The 26,091-nt window shown below is 36.2% G+C and overlaps 2 protein-coding genes across 5 annotated transcripts in view; one reads left to right on the forward strand and one right to left on the reverse strand.

The window, feature by feature from the left end:
• Positions 1–5,355, reverse strand: part of SCN2A (sodium voltage-gated channel alpha subunit 2) — a 76,421-nt gene extending 71,066 nt beyond the window's left edge. For all 4 annotated transcript variants that reach the window (XM_050340271.1, XM_050340268.1, XM_050340272.1 and 1 more), the window contains exon 1: positions 5,061–5,355. The gene's annotated coding sequence lies outside the window, so the exon portion shown is untranslated. The remainder of the gene's footprint in view (positions 1–5,060) is intronic.
• Positions 5,356–15,016: 9,661 nt separating this feature from the next.
• The window catches only part of LOC126652968 (sodium channel protein type 2 subunit alpha-like), a 72,997-nt gene continuing 61,922 nt past the window's right edge, over positions 15,017–26,091 (forward strand). The window contains 1 exon segment of the mRNA XM_050340275.1: positions 15,017–15,256. The gene's annotated coding sequence lies outside the window, so the exon portion shown is untranslated.

Consider the following 26,091-nt stretch of genomic DNA (forward strand, 5'->3'; position numbering starts at 1 on the left):
ATACTCAGGTGCTACTTCAACATTATTTTTGTTTGCACCTGTTTACAGAACTCATTTTTAAACAGCACATCCCAATCCCAGTGTCTAGGCAAAAGACGTTTGTTTCTAACCTTGCTCCATGCAGTTTATGATGCATTAAACTCCAGCCACTATTTCTATCAAGATCACAGACTGTCAAATTTTTCAGGATGCATCTGACTCCATTTTATATACGTGTATGGAATCTGCCTCCTAATATATCTGGGATCCTACTGAGACAAATGGGTGAGTCTAGAACACAATGTATTGCTTTAGAGAACTTGAGTCAGAATCCTAATTTCAGAGTGAGTCATTTACATTTATCATCAAACAAAACTACATTGGAGTCAAAGTCTGAGAAAGATTTTGCAGTTACACTGAGGATGGTGAGACATGGTGAGGTTGGTATAGAAAAAATAAAAGTATAAATAACACCCATTCAGACAGGAAGACTGTTTCTGTGCCCCACTGTGAAAGCCTGCTGGTAATAATTCATCTAAGGCAAAATTCACCCTGCTGTCACAGGAGAGACAGCAGGAGTGACAGCACTAGATCTGGAAATATTGTAGCTTTAATTAAGTTAACTCCAAACCAGCAAGCAGAAAGCTACAGAGTGGTGAGTTAGCGGGTCAAAATAATCAGATGGGTTTGTGTAGGTCAGTACAGCACAAACGCTGCCTTTGAAACCAAAGTGCTGAGCTGAGAGCTGGCTAGACAGACCTACTGCCGTCATGCTTTTTACTGCAGGGTTGAATGGTACCCAATTTTTTTGGCTAGAGGGAGTCATTTGGCATTTTCCAAATTACTCAAAGCTATATGTTACAACTCCACTTAAGACCGGACAAGCAGCACTACATGCCATAAAAATCAGGCATCTCCTGTGATATGACAAGGCCACTTCAGAGGATGAGAAGACCACTTGCTGTATGTTGAAAACCTGGACATCCATCATCTTAAAATGCATGCGACGTGTTACCAGTTTGTGCAGGTAAGATAAGCAATAATTATCTTATTGAACATGATCCTCTTTCCTGGTAGAGGAAGTTTGCATTTTTAATGCATAATGGGAAGCACCTGTGAGGATCTCCAAAAAGATGAGTGAGAACCAACTAGAATTAGCAGTTCAAGAACAATTCTTCTGGCCAAAATCATATTCTGCCCACACTTAAGGAAAGCCAAGGTAAGAATCAAGCAGCAAGTGGGATTGCAATTACACAAAACTTACGAAAACTTCATACAGAAACAATCACTGAACTTCAGCTAGAGAGACCTAAAAAATAACTTATTCACAATTTTAAAAAAAAAAAACAAACACCTTTTTTTCCCCCATATAGTATGAACAGAGCTGATGGAGCTTTGTTTGCTTAATAGTTTCCATCATGTTAATCTCTTCATAATGCCTTCAGCTTTGCCAAACATTAATTGTTGAGAATGGATTTATTTCTTTAATGACACTATAAATAGTGAGTTACTCCTTTCAATGAAGTTAGAAAGAAAAGCTTAACTTGACAATGCAGATTCATGTATCCTCATGATACTTGTTTCTTTCAGTCTGAATGCTTGTAACAACAAAATCATCAACATTTAATAGAAAAAGTACATTTGTAGTCTGCTTATTGGAAAAAGTTTGAAAGCATATGTCAGTAATCGACAAGTTTATAAACCAGTAGGCAAGAATAATGGACCTATGTTCTTGGGTTTTTTAATAGGAATGATTCAAAACTATTTTTGTAATTATTTAATGAGCATGATGGTGATGCTGCAGCATTAAAGTGCAGCCATTTTTTTTGAGAACTTTTGCTACAATCTATTTACCCTGAATTGTGTCAAGTAGGCTGCTCAGGCAATATAAGAGTTTGAGTTTTGTTGCTCCTGTTTAAATTTATTGAAATCTGGCCATTCAGCACTTCTCTAAATAATTTCTAAATATGCTCAGAAAAAAAAGCTTCTTAGCAGCTTTTAATAAATACTTACAGAGCTGCCACATGTTGCCTATGTTTCTGCCTGGTATTAGCAGCCCCTTCAGCAGCACTGATAGTGAGAGCTGCTGAGGCATCAAACATGGAAACCAGGAGCGGAAACAAAGCCCTTCTGCTGGTCCCAAACCAGTCAGAGGCAGAAAGAGGAAGCAGCCTAACTTCGGTTGGAGGTAAGGGTTGGAGAAAAGGAACAACAGTAGGTTCAGGAGCAGAAGTAAGAGAGGTAAAGTTGCAAACTTAGAATTCAATCTGAATAACATGAATGTGGTCCTCTTTTAGTACTTTGGTCCCAAACCTCCTTTACTGCATATTTTCCCAAACATGCAGTGAGTACAGAATTAATAACTTCCTCCTTAGCTTGTTTGTTTGTTTTATCCTTATGGTATTTAGTAATTCACAACATCATTTGCCTCCTGTCATTAACACCTCTTGGAAATTGGGTACATTATTTGCCTTTCAAAGACAATAACAGAAGAACAGGAGATTCAGGCCCTGATTGGCAAAAACGCCTTTTAACCCAGCATTTCTGAGACCGGTAGGTGTCAGTGAGACAACAGGAGGCACAAAAAATGGATTTATTCGAGTGACTTCGGGAAGGCTCTAGAAAGGAGGCCCTGGAGTCCCTGACGCCTGCTTAGCAAGCTGGGACTGAGGGTGAGAGGAACAGGAGGGCTTTGATGGGTGAGAGGCTGCTCCCACTCAGGGGGAGTACAGGACCAGTGTCTGTGGCTGCAAAGGATCCACGCTGTGCTCTGGAGAAGCTGGTGTGAACATTTGGAAACACTGGAAGCAACACAGTAAAAAGCTTGTTTGAGATTTTCATGCTCCAGCCAAGAGCTGGATGCATAAGAGGGCATTATGGTTGCATTTCTTGCTACCAAGTAGGATTCAAGCAGACAGACTACATGAGATTTCAGTGTCCCCTCCATCCTTTCGGTGGAAGAGTTTTAGGGCTACTGAGGAGTCGAGTGGGGCTGCAGGCAATGACCCAATGAATCCATTCATCCAGGTCTGTGACAAAGAAATCATCAGCAAGCAGCCCTGGCAGCGTAACTGATGCTGGACTCTTGCTCTGGCTGCAGAGTAGGTATGCTGGGATCTCCTGTGGAGATCTGATGCTTATATGAGTACAGAGTACACTTCAATTAGAGAAGAGCAAGAAGGCTTAAATACCCCCTAAAATTAAGTTTCACAAAAGGGAGAGAGGGACACCTTTCTCCTGGGGTCAAGTTTTGCTTGAACTCCTCCAGAAATATCCAACTTCATTCCTACTGAAAGGTAACTGGATCATGCTTTCATATAATATGGCCATTTATGTGCCTCTTATTTCCCAAGACCTAATGCTCACAATGAACGTACTCAAAACCTGTAATAACTCTATGGATTTTCTTTTTATTTTTTAAACATACAAGTTAATCTATAGCTTGTCTTTGAAACTACATGCTCATTTGGCCTACTAGCTGCATTTTATGAACATTGCAAAATTTCTGTGATTAAAAAAGTTATTCTTTCCCTGAAAATTGGTGCAGTCAAAAATCAAGAGAACAGAGCCAGGTAGTTATCCACTTGCCTAATACTAAGAATGTGAGTCATCCCATTGACATGCCTGTTTGTTGTTGAAGTGGGGCCTATAGACATATGAGAGCATCATTTATTTAATGCATTTGTCACTGGAGGAAATTGCAGATCATTTGGACATGATTATTCATCGTTTCTCCAAATCTGTTCAAGAACTGAGGATCCTTTACCATCTAGTGAAGAGATTTTCAGATACTACAGTGGCTGAACCATACCCAGATATACATATTGTAAACATCAATCACAAAAATACAGCCAAGCAGGCAACCTGCACAGATGGTGAGAACGAGCGTGAACCTTCTTAACATTTCACATGTATCTATGGAGTCATCTAAACCCAACGCAGCACCCAGCATTCAAATCCCAACAGGCAATTTTCTGTTGCTTCACTAATCACCACTAAAACAGAAAGATTTACCGTTATACAGGTGTGTGAAAATTTTGATTAAGTGCTACTTACCACCTTATACTCAAAAGCAAAATGCATTTAAACTGATGGCACATTCTTTATTTTTTCACAAATTGGCTACTAAGCCCCTTCTCTGATCTGTGAGTGTGTAAGTCAATGCTTTTCTGTGTTGTTTTTCCCAACTATAAACATATTATTGGTGTAATTCAAAGAAGGTAAGATAAAAGACCAGAAGGTTTGAAAGAAGAGTCAGGGGGTGCTGCATGAGCTTCCCACCTCCTGAGTCATTCTGCTGTCTCTCCCAGTGTGTATCATGCTTCTAAAAAAATAATGAAAGGAATAATTTTTCCCTCTCGTGCAATATGGGATGAATTTTTTTTTAATAAAAATTTCATTCTTGTATATGTAAAACAATTCACGAAACATATGTGTTTCATATGGTATATGCAGCAGTGCAAAACCATGTTTAGTCACAGACAAGTCCTCCATTCTGTCTTCCATCAGGGAGAGGCTGTTTTGGGAGATGAGGGAGGGGAGAATCCTGTAAATCTCCCATGGCTCACAGAAACAAAATGATGAATTTAGGAAGTAAAGAAAGCCTCAGTCTGAAGATAGCATAAAGAAGCAACAGCACATTTCTGCATCAAAATTGTGCCATCCCAAGGATGCATTTGTGTGCTTTAGAACATACTCCAATTTGTATTCTGAATACAGCACAGTATATAGCCTCCAGTAGAAAAAGAAAACACTTGTGGATGACCACCTCAAAATAACAGCAACAAATTACCACAATTAGGACAAAAAACACAAACTCAAAAGTAATCCCTATAAACATGCAAGGTTAAAAAACACGGGACCAGAAACCTCCAAAGAACAACATTTTTGTTATTGTGCTAAGACCTAATTAAATGCAGTGAAAAATCCATGCAGTGGCAAAGATGGCTATGATTTCCTCTCCTCTTGCTCTATTAATATTAATTGAAAACTAGGTGTGGCACCACAAGAGAAGAATCTTGGTATAAAACAACTGGAATTTGTTGTCTAAAGCATTCAAATTAAATAAAAAAGGGTCTTACCTGATTAAAAGAGAATTAAAAATCATAGCACAAGAAATATCCATACACTTGTAGATAGATGATGAGAGGCTCCTACTGCAGATACAGGTTCCTGGGCAAAGAAGCTTGTAAACTCTTAATTTCACTGAAATGAAAAAGGAAAGAAATAAAGCAAGAACCTCCCCATAAAGGCAACAAAGAAACCTCTGCAGTATTCTGTAGTCTCTTCGCCTGCTTCCTGTTCTGAGATTCACTCCTTGAATCCCAGCATCGATCAGAAAATTGGTTGTGGGGGAAATGAAAGGGAGGGAGGGGGGAGAAGAGCGGAGGGGGAGGAAACAAGGCGGCCGCGGGTTCTCTGCGGGCTCCACCTACTGGCACAGAACGAGCCCGCTGGATCCGCACACCCTGCCCAGCCACCGGGGAGGTGTGGATCGCAGTTAGCCCCTGACTGCACAGCTCTAAAATAAAGACTAATAAATGCTTACCAGTATTTGAAAATGGGTTCGAGGTTTAAACTGCACAGCTTTTTTTTTTTTTTTTTACATTGAAGTAAGTATATACATCAATATACAAATAATGGCAGAAAACTCAAAGTTCTGCCAGATATCTTTATTTTACTACGTCCTAATGCACTTTGTGTTTAGAAATAAGTAAGTCATTCTTTATTCAGACCCCCCCACTACAAAATAGTAGAAAATAAGTGTGCTTACTATTTTGCCTTTGATTATTGATTCTCCAAAATTATAAATTATATCCTCATTGAAAGACAGAGGAAGAAAGATCTTTATGTAAGACAGGAGGAAGAGATGCTTGGATTTCACGAGTGCTATTACATTATTGCTCAGTAAAGAGTTTTTAGGGTGATCTGTTTTATTTATTTTAACCCAAGGCTCTATTGCCTCGATCTTTTGTACTCTGGACACTATTAGTTATAAAAGACTAACATACAAGTTGCCTCACCCAGTTGTCTCTAACCACTATTCCGGTAATAGCAATGTTGGATTTACTGTTACTAAAGGATACCTTATACTGGAATGCTGGGTAGCTGACTGTTTCTACTTTTATCTTCTATTTCTATCACGTACACCTGCTCTGTCACATCACACAGCAGCCACCTGCATGTGGGGTTGGCTCAACAGTTCTCAGCTGTGCAAGGAATTTTATTCACACCAAAACATGGGAGGGGTTTGGGGGAGGAAAAAATGCATAAGTTAACTAGGAATGAATCTAGATGAAGACCATGGAATTTTCAATTAGGATCCATGATCTGACTCATTACAAAAATCACTAATGTCAGCACTGGGAAGTAGCTCGAGAGATAGTTCCTTTGAGTAGCAACTTGCAGTTGAATCAGCTTAAACCGCTCATCATGGTTAACACAAACCCTTGAAGTGTCTTCAGGAAAATGATCCATTTCTATGCTTTTTCAATCCCTACAATGAGCTCTTGGACCTTGTAAGAACTCTGAAGTATTAAAATATAGTGTTCAAGTAATTACAATAATAGGTCAGAACACCTATGTGTGAGCATGGACTGTCTTAGAAATCCTATTGTCATTAAAAAAAAGAAAACAAAACACAAACCACCCCACAAACACTTTAGACTAACTTTGTTTCAAGCATTTTTTCCTATAAAATACTATTTCATGCAGAAATAATATCTTTAGGTTGTGAAGGATCCGCGTTGCCCGCAGTGAGCGCTGTCCGTGGTGCTGCAGCACGGCCTGGCTCCACGGACACTGCATCTCCCACTGCCCACACTCTCGAGGAATGGAGCAGGAAATACTTTGGAATATACTTTGAAAACTTTGTAAAAACATGAAAATGCACTATGAAAGACTATGGGCCTACTTTAGACCTAAAATAATGAAGCTGATATTCTAAGCCTAATTCTAAAGTCACTTCTTGAAGGTACTTTTCACAAAACAATAATTTAATTGGAATATGTAACATTAAAGTTTCAAATATTAATCCAACTTCCTTCATAAGTAAAACAAACACTTTTAGGCTATCTAAAAAATATACATAATTTGAATTAATAAAATCTGAAATATTAAATGTGAGATAAAACTGTTACAAGAGATTTGGAGATTGTATGATTTTTTTATTACTTTTACTAATATATAATTCTTAGCAGTAGAGTAAAAATTTAGTTAAAAGTGTACTGGTAAGAAACATGCATTTCCGCTCCATTATACAGAATATTTTCTCTCTCACAAATTCATAGACGCTTTTACTCTGTTTTATATTCTGTAATCTTAATCCTTCTACAGTCTATTATCTCACTTCTTTAATCTGTAGGTTTATAACAATTACACCTTAGTGGTAAAGCTCATCGACAAAGCAAGATTTGATTTTCCATATCTTCTGTGAAGAGTACATTGAAAATGAGATATGATAATATCTCACATGTATCACAATAAAATGCCACAGTAAGTCAAACACAATAGACTTTTAACTGCTGAAATTCAGAGGATTTTTCTAAGTTTATATTTTCCCATAAAAACTGCATTTTTCAGTGGTACAACCTTTCAGTTACATGTCTGTGAGAAAATAAAGGTTTTCTATGAAAAATTCAGAAGAGATTCAGAGAACTGATTCTAAGTCTCCTAAAGCTCTCCAACAACACCTTCAAACATGATTTATTCATGGTGTTATTAATCATAGTAATTATAGTAAATATAGGAATGAAAGCAAATACCCATTGAACAAATCTCATTTTATGATTTTTTTTTTTATTATTTAAGTGGCCTAAAACTAGCATAGCTGGAAGAATCATTTTGTTTATTCAACCATGCTGATAGAGCTAGTTTCTACCAGAAATTTCTCTTTGCCTCTCAGAGCATGGCTAACAGTCATCTGCATAAAAAATAACCATTCTATTAAATCATGCAAAAACATTTGCCCAGAAGAGATGGAGCAAAAGGTCAAACTCCAGTTTCCACAGCACATGGGATGTTAAGCTTAAGGAGCAATGCCCGCAGCTATTCTGGCCAACAGACACTTATCTACGCCTGTCATTTACGTGCCTCAAAGAAGATATTTAGAACCCTTTATTTTCCTTTTTGTCTTTCTTTAATCCACAAATCTCTTAAATCGCAAACTCCAGAGCTGAATTTCTAAATTGCTAAGGCAAAAGACAAGGTCTGCAGATTGAACAGGTATCCTGGTTCCTTCATATGTCATCTTTTTAAAAGACATAAATTATTCTCAATCAAAAGTTATTAGGCTTTGTTATTTAGTTCTGATGAAATCATAAAGCAAATCATTCTTGCCTTTAAAGTCTGAGAGTCACCCTTGCAAATTACTCATTCAAGTGAAACTGAACTTTAATGTGATTTTAAATATGAGGTATTTTGCCTTGTTCCAGGGTTACTTAGAGAGAAATTGGTGACCAGCAAACATCAGCAATCTTTTAATTTTGTTGCTTTTCTGTCATATCTAAAAACTTTGCATCTGAGGTGTATTAGTGCAGGCTGCCAGATTTCACCTCTGCCTAAGAAAGATAGCTTTGGAATTTAAGAGGTTTCTGAATATTTTTCTATGTAACAAAAACTACTTGGTCTTGCTAATTGTTTTTGAAGAAGAATTGTTTTTGTATCACGTTCATAATGTTTTCAAAATGTAAAGCCAGTAATTTCTTGGCTACCTGGGGCTAATACTGAAGTCTCTTTTAATGACCAACAGTGAAGACAGATTTGAAAAGGAACGTGTACAACAGTATTTGAAAGTAAATTTCACTTCCATTTTTGCTCTCTTTGACACTGTATGCCTATAGTAGAACTATTAAGGCATTAGCTTGTGCTTACTTCATAATTCAGCGTGCTGAATAGTTTACAGCTTCTGTATCCTCATCATTCTTGGCTGAAAGCAGATCAAAGTACAGTTACTTTTCTTTAACACATTAGAGTCAATTGTTTGGAATTTGTTGTCATCTCTCTGTACTATATTTTCACAGCTTAGTTATAAAGGTACCATTTTTAGTGCAGATAACTCCTAGGCATTCTGAGATGCAGAGAAACTTTCTAATGCAAAATCAACTTGGCAAGCATATGTTATTAAACAGAGCAATTATTCTAGCATTCCAGCTTTTAAAGACTAGCAAATAAATAAATTATAACTTGAGGTTTGCTAAGCAAAACCTCCCCTCTCTCGAAGTGATGATTACCTTTCATCTGACCAATTAAACCACATGACTCAGTAGCAATAAATGGAATGAAAACGTATGAATGCAATCTCTCTGTTTATAGGTGTCCTGGGAGGACATTATTAGATTTTGTTACTAGCTCTGAGAGCACTAGGGCACTTGTTGCTGAGGTATCATTTAATTCATTTCTCCACCTCTTAAAATCTGACTATCTTAAATTGTATTTGTTCACTCTGAAATCGATTGCTTGCATTTCGTCTTTGTTTATTGATCTTGTCATATATATATAGTAGATTCTTTTGAACATGTTCTGTGTCCTATGAATATATAGGGCCTGAAATAATAGCTTCCAAGGCTTGGCTGGCTCCTTTGGACATTACAAGGAATATTAAAATATTTCTTCACTCTTGATCTCCATAGCTTGGTTAGCAAACAAAATTAACTTATCCTATAGCCCCTTCTAAAGTCAGGAATTATCTCCATTTCAGAGTTGAGGAACTGAGACATACATACATTATGTTCTGGAACTTAGACAAGAAGTTTGCTGAAGTCAGTGCCTGCTCCCTGTTCTAATTCTTATTATTCACATAAAAATCTAATGTTTTTCAGAATCCTCCTAAGCCTGTATCTCCGGAAGTTCTTCAGGTCACATGTCGTGCAAAAAAGTATTTCCTAATAAATTAGTTGCCTTCTATGACTCTTGTGTGTCATGCCAAAATAGACATAAAATAAAAAATCTTGTCAAGTAAGATTAATAAGATTAGAAGGAATGTTTTTTCTAGCAATCAGAAATCCCTAAACTTCTGCAGTGGCAGCAGATGCAGTGCCTGCTACATGCTAGAGGATAGAAGCATCTAGAAGATACATGGTGGGAAAGCTGCATCTTTCCAGTTAACCTATGGAACTTTTCACCAACTCTCTCATTAAGTAATTAACAATGCCAAGTGAAGTTGGCTGTGAAGCTCCTGAAACAAGCACTGTGCCACCGAGACCCACCTCTAGCTTGAGGATCACTAGCATAAGAAAAAAAAATCTTTTTTTGTTGACTTTATTATTGCCTGCTGCTAATTATCTTGAACTTAGACTAAACAGAGATCAGTCTCACATGATGATCTCATTTCTTCAAAACAGAATTCCTACTCTTTCTAAATATATGAACAGCATGTGTGCATATATAAATTGAATATTTTAAGGTATCTCTGAGCTGTGATTGCTGTGTACATTTTGTTCAGCTCACGATAATTTTATAACTGTGACTGTAGTTCATCTGAAAGTTGTAACCTGAGGACAAGATTTTGGAAGCACTTAGGCATATATGGAAGGTGGTTGGGGTGGTTTATGCTTTGTGATTTATTTTTATTTAATTTTTGCTAAACCAATGGAATTATCACAACTGAGTCCATTTTTGTATGGCCTTTGTATTGTTTTTTCTACAAGAGTTGGAGGGGTTTAGCTATTATTTATTAACATTAATTTTAAAATAATTTTGTTATTATTAAAAGCTACAACCATTAAAGTACAGATTGCTGATCACATATCTTTATTATGATGTTAGGAATAATTTAAAACAGCTAATTTTTCAGATAGTGTGCTCTATGGCCTGTTAAAATATTTTAGTGGTCAAAGGCTTAAGTTACTACGAAGTCATTTTACTTTTAAGTGAGCCTATACAAAGGGAATATAATGTTATTACTGATGAAACAATGAGGATGTGGCATTGAAGTGTAACCTCAGGCTTGTCTTTATCCCAAGAAGCTCTGCAGTTCTGTTCTGTAGCATTTGACTGCTAGCCACATTTTGTATTTTCTTTCCCAATTTTGAAATTCCACATGTGCAACCCACAAGTTTGCGAATAAAAAGAAATGGTAGAAACTCATCTGCGTGTCTACCACTGATCTTCCTAAAAGATCCTTAGACCAGATATTTCCACTGGAGTTCGACTTCCCTAAATTTTGCTTGCCACTGCATGCAACAGTCAAATAAAAATATATTCTCAAGTAAAAGTGGAGATTATTAACTGGAAAGCCACTACGTCAGGTCCTCAACTTGTAAATATGCATTAGTAGATGGTACAAAATTTATTAAAAACAGGGGTTTTTGATTCTGCACACTAGAGACAAAAGGAGGGAAACCAATGATGAAGAAGAAGAGTTTTATACACTTACATCAGCCAGTCCTGAATTGAAGTCAGATTCATTGCACTTAGCTCAATACTGCAAATTCAATCATTTTCAAAGGCTAATACCGGTAAGTAGTTGAAGAAATAATTATCACATAAAGTCTTGTATTTTGGTATCTTTAAGTACACCTTACTGTTCACAAAAGTGTCTGAGAATTAATAAAGAGAATTATTGTCCAAAAGTAATTGTATTAGTCAAACAAAATATTTGATGTTATAATCAGGCTGATGACTGCATTGCTGAAAATTTACATGTGAGTTACATACAGGGCTTGTCCTTATGAGACCTCATAAAGGGGCTGTATTCATGTTTAACACTTCAAAACTATTTTTCTCTTTGGAACTAAGATTTTTCAACATTTGTATTTCAGCTGTTTAGTTAAAAGTGACTGAATAGCTTTGCATTTATTCAGACATTACTGAGAGCATAACTGCACCTGGGGCAAGATTCCCAGACAGATTATTTAGAAATGTCAGGGCTTTTCAACCTAGATTTTAAATGTAATTTCTGAACTGAACTTTCAGTGATGATTCATTAGAAGTTGTACAAATAATTTAAATTGAAACAAGTGTCAGGCTGGCATTGCTATAAATTACTTTTGTCAAAGCAGCCTGTTTGTTGAATGACCACTTCTGATTTTCAGATCTGGCAGTGGGATCTAGTGAGGCAGAGGAAAGGAAGGAGAGAGATTTTGTATACACAGTATGTGTCACATATATACATTTGATATGGATTTTTGAAATGAAATTTTCATGTTTAAGAATTCAGGGCTTTGGAGGGCAGTTGTTCCATACAGTTGGTTTGATGTATTTACAGTATAATTGTATATAGGTTTTTGTTTCTGCCCTGTTGTTCCACATAATTCAAGAGCATAATTCAAACTCTGTTTCAGTAAATCAAAGACTCTGACTGGTTTCAGTGAATTTGAATCACTGTACAGGCAATCTTGGACATTGATTAAAGAAGAATATAGGTCGTATATGAGCTATAGGTGATCTGGGCCTGTTTGCCCTGGAGAAGAGACAAAGGGGATTTTATCAATGCATACAGATATCTTAAGGACAGATGTCAAGAAGATGAGACCAGACTCTCTTCAATGGTGCCCAGTGACAGGACAAGGGACAATGGACACAAACTGAAACACAGTGGTCTCCTTGCCTGGAGACATTCAAAACCCACTTGTCTGTGATCCTGTGCAACCTGCTCTAGGTGAGCTTGCTTTAGCAGAGGGGTTGGACTAGATGTTCTCCAGAGGTCCCTTCCAACCCAGCCATTCCATGATTCTGAAATATTAATAAATGAATATTTACCATAAATTTGTGTGCCATGAGCATTTCTACAAAAAAACCTACATTTTCTGGATTTTTTTTTTTTTTTTGCAGTGTGAGGGTTGATAATTGAACTGTTTAAATCAGTGGCACAACATTTCTCTAATATCAGACCTACACCTATGAGAAGGCTGTCTTGGTATCAACAAATACATTGTGTATAGTCATTGTGTCAACTGCTATACCACTGAAAATTGCAATAAATATAAGGACCACAAAAAAATAGTTCTTTAGTAATACGACAGTAGTCTAACCATCTTGTGGAACGTTAGTTCACAAAAATTAGCTATTCTAAGACTATACTGTAATAAAACTTATCAGAGACTCAAATCTCTGAACCAGCTTAGATTCAGAAGGTATGCCTGTTTCTGTTGGAATTACACAGCTAGTATTGAGGGCTGTGTTTCTTATTTTTTTAACAAGGTTGAAATAGTTTGTTATGTAGATTAGAATTTCTTTATTTTTCCAAGAGAAACAGATTCATGATGTATAACTTCTCCTTAACTATGATGTTACTAGATGATGATTACATTTGGATGATGACATAAAGACTTTCTAAAGAAAACTTCCAAAGACTGTAAGAAATGTTTTTAAGATTAAAAATGATACATAAAAGAAATTAAGCATTTATGCAAATGAAAGTCCTCCCCAAGGACTGGTTTGATTTTCAAAACACAATGCATTTGCAAAACAATGTTCCTAAGGAGTTTAAAATGTAGACATCAGCTTCTCTTCATTCATGGGTTTGCTAAATTAGCATAATCCCATGAAAGCAAAACCTATGCTGTAGAGACAATGAAAACTTTTTTTATTAAAATACATTCCTTCTTAACTTCTGGAAGTTTGAAAATGTAAATATTAAAATCAATGGGAGAACAATTTTTTTTTTAAATAAGAAAGTGGTATATGTTCATGCTCACAAAGTCTTTTTGAAACAAAAAGGGGATTTGCTTGGAGTGTCCTTGTGTGGCCCAGTTTTACAAAAGAAACCCATTTTTAAGGTGGGGGTACATCTCTTTCATTTAATATACAGAATATGTACATCCCCTAAAATTGTATTTCTGTTTGCTGCTGCCTTATTCAGGAATTTGGTGTTGATATCTGTCAAGCACACAGCAAGTGTAACTGAAATCAAAAGGACTACTCACAAATTGCACAAATGCTTAAGGATAAATGCTAACTGAAAAAGGGATGTCCATTGATGGTAGAGATGAGGGATGTGAATCATAGGCAGTTCCCACCACTACTGCTGCTTTGTGCAGCTGTGATTTGGTAGTGACCATCAGGCTGGATACATGCCCTGGGATTCTCACTTCCAAGAAGAAGCGTGTGCCCAGTGGGACAGAGAACTGGGCTGTTTCTAGGCACTACAGAAAAGGTATTTAAAGGAACTACAGGAGCTACAAGAAAGCAAAATATTGGTTTTATATGCTTGTCTTCTTGTTTTGTGCAATAATGTTTGTTCATTAAATCCCACATGACTGAACAAAGCTGATAGCTTGATTTTAAATTCTTTGGGAACTGTAGTGGCCTCTAACCCCAGGCTGTGGGTCAATATATTGCACACACTTGCTGACATTGCTCAGCGTTCCTACGCTTTGCTTTCCATAGACACAATACTCCTTAAACTGACACGCAGGACAAAATAATATGCTGCCTGAAGGACATTATTCACTCAGTGATGTTGCCCTTGGACCAGGGGATGCTGGAGCCACTGCTCTAATAACCCTTCCCAGGAGGGCCAGAGGAATCCTAGGTAAGCAGATGGAAATCTGCACATGCCCAGGAATCCTGTCTTAGGGAAAGACTTTGAGCTATGCTTTTTACATGGGCTTAGTACATTTTACGCACATGAAGGAAATGAACATGATGCCAAAAAATGTGTAGTAGTATTTAATGAATAAGGCAGTAGATAATCAGCAAGTTCTGCATACATGAGTAAGGGGGGCAGTCAGTAGCTGTGCTCTGTTATTTTCACCTCCCTTCCCATGCATTTTTAAAGGAAACAGCACATTTAGAACTGAATGCTCTGCTCAGTGCATAGAGACAATTTAAATTTAATTATTTTAATAAAAAGTATTTCAAGGGGCTATTCAACAAACAGTGTGGTTCTGTTGATCTGTTCTGGTTCTCGCCTGAAGGAAGTTATTACCCAGGAGCTGTTTGAAGTGCAGGTCAGAACGCCTGGGCTGGAGCAGCCTCGGAGGCTGCGCTCGGTCCCTGCTGTGCTGGCCACCAGTAGGTGGAGCTGCCACGTCAGGTGCTGCGGGCTCGTCACTTCTCCCCCTCCATCCATCCCCCTCCCTCCAGCCCCCCTTCTCCTAATAAGCTGTTTTCTGATATATGTTGGGTACCATAGAGTGAGACTGAGAACAGGAAGCGGAGGCAGAATCAGAGAGGATTCTGGAAAGGTCTCTGTGTTTTCTTTTCCACTGAGAATACAGAAATTATAATTAATTAGTAAAGCTTTGTGGATGGAAATCTGGACTATTTCAGGAGGAGACATACATTATTTTTGGATGCTGGGCTTTGCTGTGATTGTTCATTCTCCTTCAATCAGGTAAGCTGGAAATGCATTTGATTTTACCTGTAATAAATCATAGCAACATGATCTTTTCCACGTTTCGGAATTAGATTGTACCCTCTGGTTTGCTGTTAAGGTAGAGCCAAAGATGGAACGGGGAATTCAAAGCCATTTTGTACTGACTGACTGTGATGATGGTGTGATTTTTTTTCTTTTTAACCTCGTTAAATCTGGTATCTGGCCTCTACTCTTAATGTGATGTTGTGATGCAGTACTCTTACTTGCAAAATCAGATCATTTTATAATCAAGGTATACTACATTAATTCCAAGCATTTTATTGAAGTGACCTTGTTCCTTGTTTCCTAGGAAGAAAAATCTGGTGATATTCAGACTCAGGAACAGCAGGTCTCATAAGATTCTGAGCATCTCAGATTCTGATGATTCAGGAATAAAATCTCTGTTGTTTTCAATATATATATATGTATGGTATCTGAAGAAATTCCCTTATTAGATAAATTTTGCAAAAAATATATAAGGAAATATTTTTTCTTTGGCTTTTTTTTCATGCTTGTATGTCTGTGTGTATGAGAGAATGGGCTCACCAACTGTTAACTAACCAGAGGTCCACACTAAATATATAGTTCACATATTGTCTGAATCATTACTGTCAAGCTTAATATATGCTTCTTAACAGGACTGTTTGGAGAAATCAGCAAAAGAATTATTATATTTGTTTTATTTTCCATTCATCCATTGTCTCATTCATTGTTATCACTGATAATTAAACCTGTCAGTTATTAAAGGTAAATGGAAAATATCTGTCGAAGATCACTTTGATATGTGAATTCTTTTTTTTACTAATGGTTCTACAGACACACATAGACATTAAAAGTATATGTGTTATGTTAGTATTGATTTGGAAAATATCTCCAAAAGAAAATAGTAGAAATAAAAAAATGCCAGAAAACCCCATACAGCAGAATAAGGAGCCCACAGATTACAAATCACCACCTCAATCCATACATGACAAGAAAGCTGGATTGCTCTCAGGTGGTACTCAGAGTAGCAAGTGAGGCCTGTACCTGAAGCAGTGACATGAAAGAATGAAGTTTTTAATTTGTATTTTTTATGGTACCAAATCAATGTGCCTTTGGTGTCCTTGTGTAACTTCAAAATAAATAATCAGTAATAATGGTGCTGTTTGTTTTAGAAACGTATCATGTTTGTGCTTTTATAATTGATTTGTCAAGAAAACAGTTTCAGAAGGAGACTTTTTAAGCCTAACAGTTTAATATTTAATATTTGCTCTCCTGCACATCTCCATTTGAATTACTGCTGCTGCAGTAATTCAAAGCTTCGTAGCACCTATTAAACAGATACTTTTTTATTAGGCCTTGATATTTACAGAAATTATGCTTGTGTTGTCAGCTGATGATTTTTCCCTCTAATAAGCAGAAGTTAAGCACCTATACTGATTTTTCTGAGCTGTGCCAACTGAGCTCAGTATTGCAAAATTCTGTTTAGATTAACACTAGATGCTAGCAAAAGTAGACAATTTCACATTTTCAGTGGAGAACATAAATTCCCCTATGCCCTCCTAGATTGTTGGAGTGGTAGTTTGGTAATTTCCTTTTGTTGTCAGGTAACCTGCAGTGAGGAGGGATCAAGGGAAAGAAAAAAGTATAGAAAGTATGGGGAGTTTAATCAATATGCTGAAGACACATTTTGTGCTTCTGCCTCTTTTTCCTCACAGATTAACTTGAGTTAACTTGTACCTTATGAAGATTAGATTTGGAGAGATTTGCCCTCAAAAGAGTAAGGATTTTAGAAGGAAAAAGGGCAGTAGGATGTAAGATGGAACTGTCTGACCGGTGATATCCATTTCGTTCTGCTGCTCACATCTCACCCAGTATATTTGTTGTGTTTAAGCAATGTACTAATTATATGACTGGAGTCCCACAACTTTTCATGAATCAGAGAATAGCAGATACTAAGAGAGTTCTTTGTATAAGGCAAGCAAGTTGTGACCTTGTTCTCTAAAGTACAAATCTTGGCCCTTTTTATCCATACACTGTTCTTGCCATAAGATGACAAATTTAAAAAAATTGCAGTTAAACCTAAGGGGATATAAATGCAACTTTCTGGTATTTGGTATTTTATTTGCTAAGATGATCTATTTGCTGAACTCTGAAATTTTCTATTGAAAATAAGTTTCAGGAAGTTACATTTACTCTGTTCTTTATCACAGAATTCTACTTAGAAGGTAGAAAGTTTACATTCCAAATTCTAGTCAGCTTATTTTCCACTCAGTGTAACCCTTTGTTGTTTTTTATTTAGCTTATAGCTGTTAATCAGTAGTATATACTGTTGCCATTTACAGGAAATACTGGCTTTTTCATCCTCACAAGGTTTGAAGTATCATAAGAAAATCGGTTCTCACTAATTCATACTGCTTACAGAACACATGCACACGCTCTGAGCTGTGATTTCAGTGAGCCCATCAAATCAAGGGTCAACCACCATAAAATCCATCTATAGGAAAAGTCATCCACTTAATTGGAAACCTGATGTTACTCATTACATCTACTACTCCTGATTAAAAGCTCTGAAGCACATTGCAGTGCCATCTCTTTAAGTCTGATATTGACCAATAGGACTGCCACAGGATCTTGATACTGGAGCTGGTATCTTACAAGCAGTTCATCTGCTTTCATCAAAATCGTCTTTATGAACAGCTGGAATCCCTAGTGTGTTACTATGATAGTGTTACTGCTTGACTTTCCTTGTCTTATGATGAGGTAAAGCAGAGGGAATAGGGATAAGAGCAGTTCAGGCAAGCGCTGTATTACTTTGAATATAAATATAGAGTAGGAACACCATATGCTCTGGAGTAACCATAATGTGTGTGTACTACCACTGTAATCCTAAAGAGAAGTAGGCAAGTTAAATTCTAGGTCAAAAAAGTATCTAGTATCTCATTTGTTTATTACCCAACCCAAAATTATTTCTTCCCAGTACAAAAAAAAACCCAAAAAACCCACAAATCAAAAAACCCCAAAACCAAACCACAAAGCAAACCAAACAAACAATAAAAGAAAACCTCAAAAATCACCAGCTAATCTACCCCAAAACTGTGATTTCAAATTGTTACTAAATTTTAATGTGGTCACCAGTCTTGTTACATCTTCTTACAAAAAATTACTGTTCTCTTATGCTATCAGCTAAGTCAAATCACAGAATGTGTTTTACAGTGAAAAATGCAACTAAAAAATTAAAATGGAATTTAAAAGCTTGAGCTTTTATGGGGCTCTTTCACATGTAAAGCTTATTTATGATCAGATTAATTACTTGCTTAGTTATTAATCTTTATTGCTATTGATCTTTTTCTTACTGAGTAGTGTTACTTAGGGAAGTGTAATCACAGAGCTACCATGTTCACAGGTCCCCTTTTCAACCTGGAATTGTTTTTCCAGCCACTTCTTTGGGTCCACCTGCTCAATGTCATATATCCTTATCAAATCATCAGATTTTGAATATGTATATACTGACTGTATATCACAGATATTTTGATTGCATACATGCTGTGTCTGCTTAGCAAAGCTGATGTTTCACATGTTTTGAAGTTACTACATATGTATAGATCGCCTGAAGAGCACTTACAGCTGACACATCCCTGCAATGCCTCAGGCACATCCTTGTATTTCACTGCAGGATCTCCTGAACAAAAGTATCAGGCACATTGGTAAATCTGAAAGGTTATCACAGATGCCAGTATGGAAAATGGCTGGGAAGAGTATCAGCACTACTGGCTCTGTGATCCCCTTTGTCATACCTTGGTATAACCTCTGTTAATTAACAGGGTGATCTTGGGATAGGTATACATTGCAGACAATTTCCGTTTATAGATTATTTATGCTTAAATTAGATGATGCTTATTTAATTTTAAGGCCTCCTTTCTCAATATGAGAAGGGATCAGTATTTATGGTCTTTTAGCATAAGTTATTTTAAGAACAATGTGAAACAAAAAACTTAATTTACCTTCCTAATCATAAAATATTATTATGTATGATTATATAGGTTCCTAGGAGGTTACAAATCTGTGGTCAAAATCACTACAGAAATGCAGATGAAGAGTTAAATAAATTAATTGCTCACAAGAAAAATAGTTCCTTTTATGCAGGGCAATGTAGCACTATGTGGCCTGGCTACTGTATTAATTGAGAAAATAATCTACCATCATTCCTCATAAAGAATGTCCTTTCATTGCCTGGTCATCTTGGAATAGAAGCAGAAATTTCCTGACTCTATGTAGCCTGACTTTGGGCCCACATGTCCCATATTTTTGCCTGCCTTGGTTTGAATATCCTGAAAACTCTGGCCTTTCTTAGGCATTATTGTGCCATGTTTTAATGCTTGGACAAACTGAGGAATTCCAAATTTCCGCTAGTTAAAAATATGCTCTCTGAAGACCAAAATTCTTGGTTTAATTTTAAATATGTCCGAGTATGAAGTTTTCAAATGTTAAAATGAGTGCACTTAGCAAACAGCTCTCATTGCCTTCTCAAAAGGCCAGCCACAGAGGGCAGCTGTGGGACTGTACCAAGACTTTGATACAAGAGTATTTTATCCCTTTTTATTAATATTTGAAATCTGTGTGTGGTGGTCTTGGAAATCTGAAGGTGAATTTGCCTCTGTCCCACCTAAAAACATAGGATTTTTTTTTCTCAGGTGCAGTTAATATTATACCAACTTGATTTCCTTGAACATGGAAATTTCTCCACAGTTATTACTATGAAGAACATTTACTTTTCAATGTACATGTGATTGTGCAGCAGTTAGATAGTAAGGATTAAACTGGTAGACTACAAAATTAGGATATTACGTCACAGGAATGAAGAATCCTTATACATTTTAGCAAAGTTAACCTAACTCTATAGTGACACTCAGAGATAGACATTTTTCACCACAGATAATTATCTCAACAGATAATTGAGTGTGTTTTCCATTCAATAGCAATCTTTATAGAAAAATAATTCTCTAAATCTAAACTGTGGAATAACTTTTATGTTACATAAAGAGCACTTTTAAATGGTAAGTGAAAGCATACACCTAACTTGCACTCTTGTATCTTATCAAGGAGCAAACTCCACTCATAACAAATGACTTTGAATCTTAAAAAATATAAATAAATTTAAGGTTATTTAAACTTACTAGCCCAATCATCTGTAGAACTTGTTTATGACAGATGAAAGCCAAAGGTCTAGGGTTTACAGTAAAAAAAGGCAATCAATAATGTTATTTTTAGGTCTGAGTGGTGTAAACTTGATGATGGAAATGAGTAGTAATCTCAAAATGGCCCAAGAGTCCAAGGTCAGATTGAACTGAAGAAGGGCAGTCCTAATGTTTACTGTCATTTACATGAAATGTCTAAAGAAAAGACTGTCACTAATATTTAAAGCCAAAAATGCTCATATGAAGAAATGTGACCTGAATCAGAAGTTCTGACCAAAAGCAATATAAATAAACTTCAACCTGTATTATGGAGGAATTCCTTACCTACTGAGTGAAGCTGTAACTGAGTATTTAAGGAGCCTTCCTCAAAGGTTTTTACTTATACCAGTTTAAGTTACTTACCATGTATTTCCTACACATCAATTTGCTTTAGTTAGTGTTACAACAGGAAGAATACTAGAGTTCTAGGAGCTGCTATATCACTAGCTATTATTCTGTAGTGTATGTTACTTAAAGCTGTAGGCCTCCAATTAGTACAATATTTTGTAATATACTGAAATTTTGATATTACAAGAGAGAACTTTTAAAGAAGTGGTAGAATTTGTAACTCATATGCTTTGCATCTTTGGATTTATTATGTGCAGATAGTGACTAGTCATACTCCCATAATACATTTGGAAAACATTCCAAACCTAAGGCTTGGTTAAGTTTTATTAGTCACTTCCATGATACTGGAATAAATGCCTTGGAGAAATCCAAGTACATTTTTCATATGCTGTGTTAAACCCCAGTATAAAGCATTCTATTTTCATGTTGACTTTCTGTGCATTTTCCTCCCTGTGTAGTAACGATCACATTCAGCCAAGAACTGTGTGTAAGCCTCTCAAACAGAAGTTCCAATTTTTTCCCTTTCGGTTTCCTAGACAACTGTCAAATTCTAAATACAGTCCATTAATCTTGTGCTATATGATGTTTATTCTTTCATATTTTGTATTGATTAGTTTCTGGGGCATAGTAAGACTAGGAAAGTAAGTGTTCCAGCTGCATGGTTCTTAATGATTCAATTAATTTTCTGAGTTTAGTTTGTTATTTCTTCTTAAGTTCATAAGCAATATTTTCTGTTGCAAATGCATTTTCATAAGTTTCCCTAGAAAAATTTAGAAAAGAGTATTACTTTACAAACTGAGCTTTCTGATTTTTTTACAAGCAAAATCAATGCTGCAATGTATTTAGATATTGCTAACTGATGTTTTATTTTAGCTCGTTTAACACCTTCCCAGTGGATACTGGTGAATGTACCAGTGTTTAACTTGTCAGCACATTTAAATTTTGAGTACATAAAACATTAGGAATTATTTGAATTGGTACCATTAAGTTTTTTTGATAACTCTGTTGTTAATCTAAAACTGGGTCGACACTTTCATGATTGCTTAACACCAAATGTCCATATGGTTGCCCATGATTTCTGTTCATTGCATTTGCCTCTAACATTAGATTTCACTTAGTTGACACCATCCCTGGCATATTGCCTTATAATGGTCTTGATGAGAGTATCTGATTTTTAATAACCCCATTTCTTTCTTTTCCATTTTATCATTACGTTGAAAGGGAGCTCAAGTGTGTGAGGATATAGTTTGAAACATTTTTTGAAGCAATATCATGTCTCAGAATTTGAAAGATATTCTAGTAAGTCTTAAAATAAATGCTCATGCCATACATGCTGAAGACTTCAGGGAAGAGCCTTACAGGAAACAATATATATGGTCTGTCTATAGAGGAATCACCTCTGACTAGGCCTGAGATTCTACCTATGATTCATTCTTGGGAGATGATCAAGATAAGTTACCCTAAATAAAAATTATTTTGGTCAATGTGTTATCATTCAAAATAATTCTCTATCATCACCTTCATCTACAGTAAAACTGTATAATCTGGACCCACCTATGAAAATTTCTGGTATTGGGGTGATAACCAAAGACATTCATTTAAGAAAAAAAAAAAGGTTGTGTTTTTTAGTGTATCGCAAATAATTGTGTTATACAAAGAAAAGCCAAAAACTATATGAGATAAGATATTAATTGAAATTCTGTGATGAAATCACACTGACATGGCCTAGGCCTATTATTCAGGACAAAGGGCTCAGAATTCAACCAACCTCCTTCCTTCAAGATTTACTGTGACTACCACTGTTGCTGCTATAGCACCATGATGCATAGAGATGACATGATAGGATTACATGTGAAAATAGTTCTCAGTCTTTTGCTTTAATTCAAAATACAGATTTATTGAAATTACCTGCACTGCTAGTGCTATGAACAATTTTCACATTCAAAATTGCTTCCTCAGCATTTTTCAAACTGGCAAATATTTTACAACTTGATAGTTGTAAAACTCTTTTGAAAATAAGTGTCATATGAATGTTTCGTATTAGTGATTAGTCTTTTAATAAGAAGCTATAGAATCCCTTTCATATTATTTTTAAATTTGTGTGCAGCAGCACTTAAACGTTTTGCTGTATCTGACCATGAGATCAGAGTTCTGCCACAGCGCTGCTTCAGAGGCAGGATCCAGATGCACCCAATAGGCAAAGGGATGGGGAAGTCCCCTGTGTACCCCCAGGGAAAGCTGCATTCAGTGTAAAATATGCATTGGTGGATAAGTATCACTGGTGGCAGAGTCATGATCCCCTGAGGTTAGTACTGGAGACACAGCTTTCAGATGTCTTCAGTGGAGCCTCTCCAGTAGTGACTCACCACAGCAAAATGTGCTGAATCAGTGCCTTACTCAAAATGACCAGGACATTGAAAGAATTTGCTCTTAGCAATCGTTGGAATGACTTGATGCTACATTATTAAACAATTGAAGCTCTAATTGTGGTAGCACTTACTGTATCTTTGGGGAAAATGTAATTCTAGATTGATAGGACTAATACTAGGTAAATTCTAGGTTAGTTTTTGAAACACATTTTCTTGTAAGAGGACTTGGAGATCTAATGTAAAAACAGGAGAAGCAGTGGTCTAATAGAAAGCTTTCACTTTTTGTTTTTTCTACCTTCTGTGTTCTCTTTGACCTGATTTATGTCTACTCAGATTTTCTTTATTTTATCTACAGAGTTTCTACAGTGGCTGCTCATTCTCACTATATTTGGATAAAAATGTTACTGAGGGCCGCTTTGGCAAGAGCAGAGACCTAAAAGAGAGGGATGTCGTCGTCTTCTTTTCTTCTCCAGGAGTAAAAGCAAAATAACAACAATATAAAAAAGTACAAAAAAAAGCCAGAAATACATCTAGATGAGATATCCAAATGTCTCAAAGACAGCTCATCTCAGTCTTCGATGGCTGAAGACTAAAATTATGTAAGATGTAAGTAGACTATTTAATTAACTAGATACTCAGATTATTAAAGACCAAGGAAGCCACAACCAACCTTTGGTCAGCTCTTGTAATGACGCAGTCTTTAACTGAGGAACCTGAAGATACTGTCTTTGTCTGCTATTACATTACTTGACATGGAGGAAAAAGATTTTATGCAAAGAAAAACACTTTAAGCAACATTCCCTGGGAAAAATAACTTGAAGAAGTGTCTGTGTTTTCATGCAAATTCAAAGTTAATTAACTTCTATTTCTGGTTAAAGACAGTAAATCCAGTGAGGAGTAATGATACACTGTGCAGTTCCCCAGGTGGCAGATGGGAGCACTCCTGTTAGCCTGGGCACACAATTATCTTTATCCCATGTCTACTAAAGACTCCACTAGTCATGCAGTAATGTCAACAAGACTCATTTTCCCCTTTTAGTTAAAGCATGAAGGTAAAATATTAAATGGAATTTAAAAGGGATTTTTGAAACTCATATCACTTAAAGAATATTCTTATATGTACTTTTGTTCTGTATAAGGTTTTTCGGAATAACCCATTTTGAATCCTGCTTTTCCTACCTCTCTCTGCTCTTAGGTTGGAAAAATATGTCCATGTGAATATGTAGACTTACGTTTACTGCAATTAATTTTGAGAAGCTTTGGACACAGGAGCAAAGAATGAGAGAGTCTTAATGAAACTTCAGTCTTGAAGAAGCTTCAGCTCCCAAGGAGAAACTTTTCTTGTCAATTCCATTTTCTGCTAGAAATGCAGCTTTTTTTTTTTCACGTTAGCACAAGATACATAGGCTAAATTCTGAGATTTGGCATTTCTTAGAAAAATAAAGGTAAGACTTATCTTTTCTTCTCAGCCAGAAATAATGTTTCACTTCATAAGATGGCCTTTTGATATAACACTACATTCCTTCACTAAAATACCAGCGGGAAAATGAGATGAACAACTTTAATGAGGTCTAGTCATAGAAGTTTGTGTTACATATACTGTAGCTATTTTGCATTATAATGTAAGCATCTTTAACATTTGAAGGTATTTGCAAAATGTTAATTAAGTATTGTATTCCAACTCAGTTGATGGGATAAGAAAGAGGCCCTTCTTCTTCCTCTTAAATTACATATGGTTTTCATTTGTCCTTCAGGTTTCTCCAATATTTCAAGTATTGACACTTGATCTCTTTTCACACCTTCTCAGAGGCAACTTTTGGTGTTGAAGAAAATACAAGGCAGGCCTCCATTTAAAGAATTCCTAGAGATTTGAGTGAATTTTTACAAATAAATGGGTCAGATGATTTATTTTGGGAGTTCTGCAATTGCAGGTACATATCTGAGGAATCTAGATTCATGCCTTTACATAACCTATCAATTTTTACTCCAGTTTAGCACGTACAGTTGGCCTTGGTGGAGGAATCATAATTCATTATTTGCCACTCCTAGGCAGGAGGAGAGAAGAAATAGGAACAAATTAATTCAAAAGCAAATGTTGCAGTGAGATAGAGGGAAGAAAAGAGATTCCTGTGGGATGGCAATGGGCATAAACAGGCAAATAAGTGGGGGAAAGGCTATTCATAGCAAGGTCTGGTGAGCGTGAGCAGTGTCCAACCATATTTTCCCAAGATGCAGCTTCTAGATCTTTCAGATAGTTCTGAAATTGCTTTCCAGTCTCTGATCTAATCTGTTTTGAGTGTTTTCCCATCTGCCTAGTCTTTCACCAGTCAGACTGAACCTCGTATAATATATTCTACCACATTTCCAAATTCTTACAGTGTTTTGTTGAGGTTGGGGTTCTAAAAATTTAGTTAATGTGCTTTCACACCTAAATGCAGGGCATTACTGAGGATATTAAATAAAATTGCACGTAATATCCCTGAAGAACCCTGAACTATTTGCTACATTTACTGTTTTTTGGTCAGGTTTCAGCCAGTGTGAACTATCAGTACTTATCACTACCCCATTCTAAAAAATTTTAAAGGAAGTTTTTATTAAGGAATATTATTTCTGTGACATACCCTCATTAGTTGATTTCATATTCTCATAACAAGTAAGTGTTTTTGTCTTAGTGATTTATTAATTTTATTAATAAATACCTGGTGGTGATTTCATTATTTTTATTTTGAATAGTTACATAACACTAATGCCTACAGGCTACTGGGGCTGACTGTACAAATACAGACAAAAATTATAGTCATTGCTACAGATAAATTATAGTCTAAAGAAAACGACACAATGGATGAATGGTAAATGTTGAATTGAATGGAAAAAAGGGAAA

This window comes from Myiozetetes cayanensis, unplaced genomic scaffold (genome assembly GCF_022539395.1).
Source record: "Myiozetetes cayanensis isolate MyiCay16 unplaced genomic scaffold, myiCay2020 scf9, whole genome shotgun sequence".
Classification (NCBI taxonomy): Eukaryota; Metazoa; Chordata; class Aves; order Passeriformes; family Tyrannidae; genus Myiozetetes; species Myiozetetes cayanensis.